Source organism: Panthera tigris, chromosome C2, assembly GCF_018350195.1.
Source record: "Panthera tigris isolate Pti1 chromosome C2, P.tigris_Pti1_mat1.1, whole genome shotgun sequence".
NCBI lineage: Eukaryota > Metazoa > Chordata > Mammalia > Carnivora > Felidae > Panthera > Panthera tigris.
The window spans coordinates 16,979,842-16,988,578 of record NC_056668.1 but is presented as its reverse complement, the minus strand read 5'-3'; the positions used below and the strand labels follow the sequence as shown (position 1 = coordinate 16,988,578).

The 8,737-nt window shown below is 36.7% G+C and overlaps 1 non-coding gene across 1 annotated transcript; it reads left to right on the top strand.

The window, feature by feature from the left end:
- Positions 1 to 1,329: 1,329 nt before the first annotated feature.
- LOC122230821 lies at positions 1,330 to 1,436 on the top strand. Its single transcript, XR_006207905.1, has one exon. It is a non-coding gene; the product is annotated as a U6 spliceosomal RNA (small nuclear RNA).
- The last annotated feature ends 7,301 nt before the right edge of the window (positions 1,437 to 8,737 follow it).

Below are 8,737 nucleotides of genomic sequence, written 5' to 3'. Positions count from 1 at the left end.
TGTAGTAAGTGTAAGCTTGTTTAGTTATCCCGTCGTATGCAAATTCTGGTAATTACACATTAATGTAACAGATTTTAAAATAAAATTTTACATATTTTATACCTATCATTGATAAGTGTACATCATCGGCTTATTATCCATGAAATCTTATTACTTTATATTAGCGAAGGAAGATATTCTAAAATAGATATAATTTCCCAGAAATAAGAAGATGAACCGCATAAGCTAGATGATCAAATATCTAGAGACATTGCCAATAGAATAAATGATATTATAATAGAGGTGGGAAAGATGAAAACTTGCTGAAACTTGAACTGTGTCCTCTAGGTAACCAAACAGCAATGACTAATTGCCACTGGCTGTTGGAAATAGCAGGTGCCAGTTTGCTTTACCAGAAATACCAGGGGAAAAAAAATAAAACTACTGATCACAGACACTTTATCTTATAAAGCTCAGAGCAAATTTCTCTGATCTGAAATATTATAACTATCCAAAGCCTCTCACATAAAGAAAATAGTAAGTAGTAATATGGGAGGCATGCACAACGCAAAGCCTTCAGCAAAAAACTAATCTAATCTGGAAACTGGTAACACAAAAGCTAAATATTACAACTTTAGGCAGGAAATGAAGAAATACATTTTACTATTTTTCATCTCCAAAAACTGACAAATAGAAGTATTGTGATTCTTTGGATCAGGTCAAATCGTTTTTCCTAATTAAATTATAGAAGTACTTTGAATAGACAAGCAATGAAGAAAAAAAACCACACACCCCAGAGCCTGTAGGTTGTCTCCTATAGTCTTTGGAGTCAGGTGTTTGAATAAAACCAACCCCATGTCCATGCTGATCTACAGTCTGGAGTCAATACATTTTGACTCTAAATTTTAAAGCTAAAATGGCATTAGAAGACTCCATTTGATAACACGAGTACCTTAGCCTGTGGTTCAATTCCGGCGTTTTATATTACTATAGTGTGAGACTTACAATATCTCCCTGAAACTGAAATGTAACTGCACCTTAGTTTGGTATTTATCCCATTAATTACTCCATGTGTTCTAATGCTGATGCTAATAACAGAGTCCACAAGGAACGGATAGGAATTCCTAGGAATAAGGTGTGCTCCTAAAAGTCTAGTAGAAGTTTCTTCCCGGTATTCCCCTGGCAAAAGGACGTAGGAGAGGGGATTCCCCCACAGCATTACAGGAATTTCCACTACCTTCTCCCACAAGTACAGGGAAATAAGAAACTCCTAACAGTAATCCAGAGTACTTATGACTAACAAGAATATAAAAAACCCCTTGATTAAAAAAAAAGAAAAGAAAAAAAAAAGTATTCCCTTCAGCAGCACATATACTAAAAGTAAAATGATACAGAGGAGGTTAGCAAGACCCCTGTACTAGGATGACGTCCAAATTCTCGAAGCATTCCATATTAAAAAAAAAAAAAAAAAAAAAAAAGACATTATGTCTTTGTATAACCAAGCCATAATGAGGACAAAACACATTTTTTTAAATGACCTAGGAAAAAAAATCCTTTGAGTATATGTACTCTCATATTATCTAGCATCTATCTATATAATTTCACACTCCCAGAGAACAGAGACTGATTCATTCTCTTGTCTTCCTGGAGATATTAATGGCATCTTCTAATGTACTAAGGGTTAAGCAACTCAGATAGTCCTGAAAAGAAATTGCCTAAAGGAAACTACAGCAAATAGATTACTTGTTAAAGACACAAGGGCAATTTATAATAAATTATATTTTAAAGTGAATAATTCGGGGTGCATGGTGGCTCAGTCGGTTGAGCCTCCGACTTCGGCTCAGGTCATGATCTCACAGCTCGTGGGTTCGAGCCCCACGTGGGGCTCCGTGCTGACAGCTCAGAGCCTGGAGCCTGCTTCAGATTCTGTGTCTCCCTCTCTCTCTGCCCCTCTCCTGCTCATGTTCTTACATTCTCCCTCAAAAATAAATAAACATTAAAAAAACATTTAAAATAAATAAATAAAAAATAAAGTGAATGATTCAACTCTAATAAGACTATTTGTTAAATTGGTATTTAGTTTTTCTATCTTATATTTACTTGAAATACAACAGTATGTGAGAAATACACAGACAGAGATGTCATTAAATAGTATAATATTTCAAATTAAAAAAAAATCCCACACCTTGTATATTAACTAGCAGATTCTACTATCTAATACAAGAGGCCTTATTTGACTATTACATATTTTTCAAATAGAATCATTTGCATGATAACTTTGCTTCTGAAATGATTGCATTATATAAAAACTAAAGATAATAAAGTGGCAAGTATTATAATCAATGAAATGCTTTCCAAAATATGCTTTAATAAGCACACACTAAGTATCCAGTATTGCAGCTTATTAAATGATAACTTGCACACGAACACATTGCAATGAAGTTTTTTGAGACAATCTCAAACAAATTCCAAAAAAGCAATATTTACATACTATGGTTCAGGGAATTGATATTAACACAAATGATCTGCCCGCAGGCCACTGTCTAGACCACAGGAAACCTGGTCAACAGCATATGGGACATCGCAAGGTGCAGACTCAGAAGTTTCCATAATGTCGTGGCCAACAGCTAGACACAGTGAGTCATGGCTGCAACAGTAACTGAACCCACAGTACAAGGGCTGTTAAGCAGTATGGACACAGCTTCAAACCAGATCAGGCCAAACTAACATCTTACAGCTTTAAAGAACAATTTATCCTTGAGCAATAAATCAGTGGAATTTAGAAAGCTTTGCTACAGCAAGAAAAGTATGGAAAATTAAAAAAAAAAAAAAGCTTTCATGATTAATTTTAAAATAATGCTGTGGTCCTTCAAAGTGATTGGTTCTCAGCGAAATCAGGCTGAAGCCAATCATCACATGGCATTAATCTGGTCATAGGATTTGGTTCAGACGGGAAGGCATGTGACCCTACCAGCCAAAGGCATGTGAGAGAAATGTGTTTGGAAATACGGGGGAAATGTGTCTCATTATTGTTTTCTATGTCTCTCTCTCTCTCTCAGGAGAGCCACTGGGAGGTACATTCTCTCTTCTGCATGTTACCTTCGCCTAAATATTGGCCCAGAACTGGTACCACCATGAGAAAGAGGCCACCATATGGAGTAAGGCAGTGACAAGAGAATTTCAGAGAAGACCTAGACCCAGAAGTTAACACCAACCCTAGACTCTTATTTGTGAGAACGAATTCATATTCCTTTGGTTGAAGTCTTTTTGTATTGGGCTGTTTTTTACTGAAACCAAAAATTATCCTAATAGAGAATCCATTTCCCCTCTACCTAAATGCATTCAATTAAATATCCATGCAAAAGCCCAGGACCTCACTTGACTTTATTCTTTTCAATACCCTCCTTTGTACCTCAGACCTTTCTTACATTTATTAATGTTTTTTTTTCAATATCCCAAACACTCCACCTGGATATTGTGATTTATTCGATTTTGTTAATAAAATGCCCATTGACTTGAAAGCGTCCTGAGATTGAATATGTTCAATATTCAAAAGATAAAAGAATAGATACATAAATACTATTTTTCACATTTAAAGTTTTTTCACATTTTTCTTTGAGAGAGAGACAGAGAGAGAGAGCTGGGAAGGGGTAGAGGGAGAGGGAGAATATTAAGCAGGCTCCACCCTCCAGCATAGATCCCAACAAGGGGTTCGATCTCACAACAGTGAGATTGTGACTTGAGTCCACATCAAGAGTCAGACACTTAACCGACTGAACTGCACAGGCACCCCAAGTTGTTTCACATAATTTTTATCTATATTGACAGAAACAGAAGGCTATGGGAGGGGGGATTCTGAATGTAATTATTGAATCTACTTAATAAGGTGGGAAGTAGGGACCATTTTCTTTTTTTTTTTAATTTTTTAAATGTTTATTTACTTTTGACAGAGAGAGAGAGAGAGAGAGAGAGAGAGAGAGAGAGCATGAGCAGGGGGAGGGGCAGAGAAAAAGGGAGACACAGTATTTCAAGCAGGCTCCAGGCTCTGAGCTGTCAGCACAGAGCCCGACACGGGGCTCGAACTCACAGACTGCGAGATCGTGACCTGAGCCAAAATTGGACGCTCAACTGACTGAGCCACCCAGGCGCCCCGGGACCATTTTCAAACAATATATTTGTTAGTAGTTGCCATTTCTAAGAGGCAAATATCAAAATATAATCCTTTCTTCACTGTGACTTCAAACTGAAGAAATCTATTAATTCGTCGATTCCTGTGATAGTTTCATGCAGGAGTTGGTGAAAATGGAAGTAAAATAAAAACCGATACATAAACTGCCTCAGAGGAGTTTCTGTGGACTGAATGTACAGGGCCAGAGGTAAAGAGAATGAAACTTTGTGCTGTTTGTCTTCTGCTAACCCTGGCTGTTAGGGAGAGGAAGTATAGCATCACAGTGCGTTCCCCAACAGAATAGCAGAGCTGTTATTTCAAAGACTCATGGGTTCTTTCTCTTGCTAAAAGATGGAGACCAGACAGACCGATAACTTTCTGTTACTCAGGTCAGACTGCTGTTGAACAGAATGTGTTCATGATTTGTTCGTTTGTTTGCTGCGATCCGCAAAAGTAAACCAAGAGCTTGATTTTACAGGAAGGAAAACTAGAATTTAAGGGTTAGAAGCTGACAGGTAATTGAGAGGACAGAGGTAAATAAATGTGGACAGACTGGGGCCCAAGAAAGAGAGGTGGGAATGGGTGTTCAAGGACTGAAGATCCTTGTGGTGGGAAACCGTCTGGGTGGCTCCAATTATATCTTGGTCTGTGTGTGTGTGTGTGTGTGTGTGTGTGTGTGTGTGAGTGTGTGTGTGTGCGCGTTTGAGTGTATTATGTGTACAGAGAGTTTAAACTGAGGCCAAAGTAGAGATAAAAATGTGTCAAGTTAACTGCCTTCTGTGATGAAACTAAATGTATTTCAGTATACAATTCATATACATACACATAATGAATATATATATATATATATATATATATAAATATATATATAATACAATGATAATCTAACATAGCTCATTTACTCATCAAAGAGGCAATGGGAACTCTAATCTAGTAGAGCCAAGGTAAAGAGAAATTACTAGTCCATTTAGTTTCTTTATTTCTTTGGTTTCTTTAGTTTCTTTGAATATTTTAAATATTTAGTGACATTTTTTATCCTGCTAGTCTTTTTTGTTCTTCATAACATTGTCATCCCATGTCATCTGGTTAGTTTACAGCTTGGATTATAACTACAGCTAAAAATTATAAATGCACAGAAATTATTTTATCAGAGTATTTTTTAGGTAGGGTTTATTCCTCCTCAAAATGACCTGTAAAATGCCAATAGCATAGTTTATTGATTAACCTAGGGAAAGTTTTCCTCTATGCCTTTGTCCCTGCAGGCCACCTGATTGGTGGCATACTACAGAGTATCCCATTAGGGAATTTATTTAATTCTACTTCATCTGTCTAAAGTGTTCCTTTCTTTGTGGGATCCAAGCTATAATCACTTTCTCATTGTTCTATTTCACTGATGAACAACATTTCAAAATACCATTAATTGTCTTTCTGACATTACTATGTCAGGAATATTGTTTGTTTAATCATTATATGCTCAGTATCTTGTAGGATGTGAAATAATATATTTAAATCTTATTTTTTATCTTGCTCTCTTAAAATAAAAACTGATATTAAAAATTAAGGTGCCTTTATTTGACAAGGTAACGTCTTGCAAATTTTTTTTCAAAAAACGATGGTCCATCTCGAAAACTTATAGACCATTTTATTTTAGAAGAGGGTTGACAAACTAATATCAGAAGATACTCAATAAATATGCTTGAAGCGAATGTAAGAAAGTCAATATTAATGTGAACCATGGGGGGTAATGTTTCATGTTTCCTTCTACTATGGCTTACTTAAGTACAGTGATTTCTTTCTTTACTCAGTATTGTTCAATATAATATATAGACCTGTAAATTATGAACTTCACTTAATTAATATCTTTTTTTAAATTTTGTTTAATGTTTGTTTTTGAGAGGGAGAGCACAAGCAGAGGAGGGACAGAGACGGTGGGGGCCAGGGGGGGTGTAGGACAGAGTATCCAAGGCAGGCTCTGTGCTGACAGCAGAGAGCCTGATGTAGGGATCGGACTCACAAACCGTGATATCATGACCTGAGCCGAAGTGGGATGCCTAACTAACTGAGCCACTCAGGTGCCCCCCTGTTGTTTTTTTGTTTTTGTTTTTTTTGTATATGACATTTACCTCTGGCATTTCACCAAAGTCTATTTTACTAAAATGTATTTTAACTTTTGATTTTAATTTGAGAGAGAAAGAACAAGCAGAGAAGAGGGGCAGAGGGAGAGAGAGATAGAATCTTAAGCAGGCTGCTCATTCAGTGCAGAGCCTGATATAGGGCTCGATCCCATGACTCTGGGATCGTGACCTGAGACGAAATCAAGAGTCAGACGCTCAACCTACTAAGCGCCCTCTGAAATACATTTTAAAAGTGAAGCTTTGAAAACTTTATTAATAGCTTATTTTCATTGAAGTTTATTTGGTGGAACGAGTAAGAAATCAAACTTTGAGCATGTCTTAAAATAGCGTAATAATTGGGCCAACACATTTTACATCCAACAAAAGTACTGGAACAAACTAATTGACAGACAAATATATTTACAAACTCTCGGCTTATTAAATTCAGATGCATTTAGAGGAGCATTGGAAACATCTGTAGCTATTCCAAATCGCATTGTCTCTTAGCCTTGCAAGGAAAAACACAATTTATTTTTCATTTTCATGCAGTCGATTCTAGAAGATAGGTGGAGGAAAGAGCTCACTCTGTATTGTCAGGGTCATCATTCACAATTCCCACCCCCCACCCCGCAAGACTGTAGGCAAACTGCCCAGGTCCCTTATTTTTAAGGAAGGGAAACACAGAAGGATGATGGCATAAACATACCATAGGCAAAGAACTGACCATCTTCTATGCTATTATTTGCAGAGCTCAGTTACCTTGATAGAGTTAGAGTTTCTATTTCCAGGTAAAGGACGTATTTTAGCCAGGCACACTCGCTCTGAGTAATCAGGCCTAAAACTTAGAAAAATATCATGACAAGTGAGACTGCATGGCAAGCAAGGAAAATAAATTATGATTTCAAAGCTCTCCATGTTTTGTGTTGGAAATTTTTTAAAATAATAAATCATTATTAATAATGCCAGATCTGGATCAGGGAAGTAATATTTGTACGAACCCGAACTGATTTATGAAGCTTTCAACACTGCAGCCTGGTCTGAGAACCTTTCCGGAGGCACCTCCTCTTTGTCACCAAAGCAGATGACCAACTTACACACGCAAATGAAAAGCAGATTTGGGTTATAAAACAAAAGAACGGATTCGGCAAGCTAAACTTAAATTATTAGCTTAGCGTAGGCGAGCCCAACAGTAGCTATTATCAAAATTGAGACCAGCCCACCCTTGTGAGATACTGTTATGTAATATCTGCAACGCATTTTTAAATCCATTACATAAAAATATGTGCTTGGGGTGGCTTGGTATACGAGCTTTGTGACAGTATGCTGATTTCTCTTGCCACAAGGAATCAAATTAAATACCGTGCTCAAGCACATGGTTTCCAGTGACACATATTATCCTCCTATTCTGGCTCAAAAGTGGCTCGGAGTCCCTGCTCAAAAGTGTCCCCCTCACCTGTCTTTCACATGCATCAGGTACCCGAAACCTCCCTAGACAATTAAATGGAAATGTCTTCTTATCCAGTGTTACTGTTGCCTTAATCATCATTCTTTGGTGATAGTCACCAACATTAGAATTTCTTTTACGCAGATTCTCACTTTTCCTAGTACAGATGCAGAGTGGGTAGAAATGAGAAGAAACTGCTAACTGCATACCGTGGATCATTTTGTGTGAGTGTTGGGAGCCGCACCAATTTGACATCTACATAGCTAGTACTTTGAGGAGTAAGTTGGGAACGTGAAATTGATGTCTACAAACAGTATGATGACATCTATAATTCCTTAACAGCTTGACTAAAATCAGTGCCTGATGTATAACGCAAAATTAATCTCACACGGTGAAGGAACCTTGACATTCTCAGGTCAATTGAGGCTACTGATTTTCTGACATCCTCTGATGTGGAGTTGTCGTTGAATCATAGGCAATATAGTTCCTCTTATGAATAATGGAATCAGTCATTCTATAAATTTAAGGATTAAAATTATCATTCAAATCTCAAGGATATTCCTTCATAAAAGCAAGCACATATTAGACCTACTCAGAAAACCAGCTAGGTTATGAGAATGCATGAATCCTAATGGATGTTAAAAGCTACAGGAAACCAGCATCGTCAGTGAAATAAATCACAGTTCAAAATTCCAAGATTTTCCAGCGTTCGGCTGATATTTATGCAGCTCACAAATACTGTAACATATTTGTGAAAAGTTATTTCAGATTTATTTTTATGAAAAAAAATGTCTTTTATGATAACATTTTACCAGTTGACAATTCTGAGCTTACGCAAATAAAATATGGGTGAAAAATAAGCCTGTGATAAAATCTTGGACAGTTAAAACGATGAAAAGTTGCAGTACTAAATCTCTTTTTCTGATATAAATAATTTCATTGGAACTCATTTGCTTCACAGTAAAATGGGCAAAACAGCAGCAACAACAATAACAAAAGTAAAGCTTCACTTGTAAAATTAAGATAACTTTA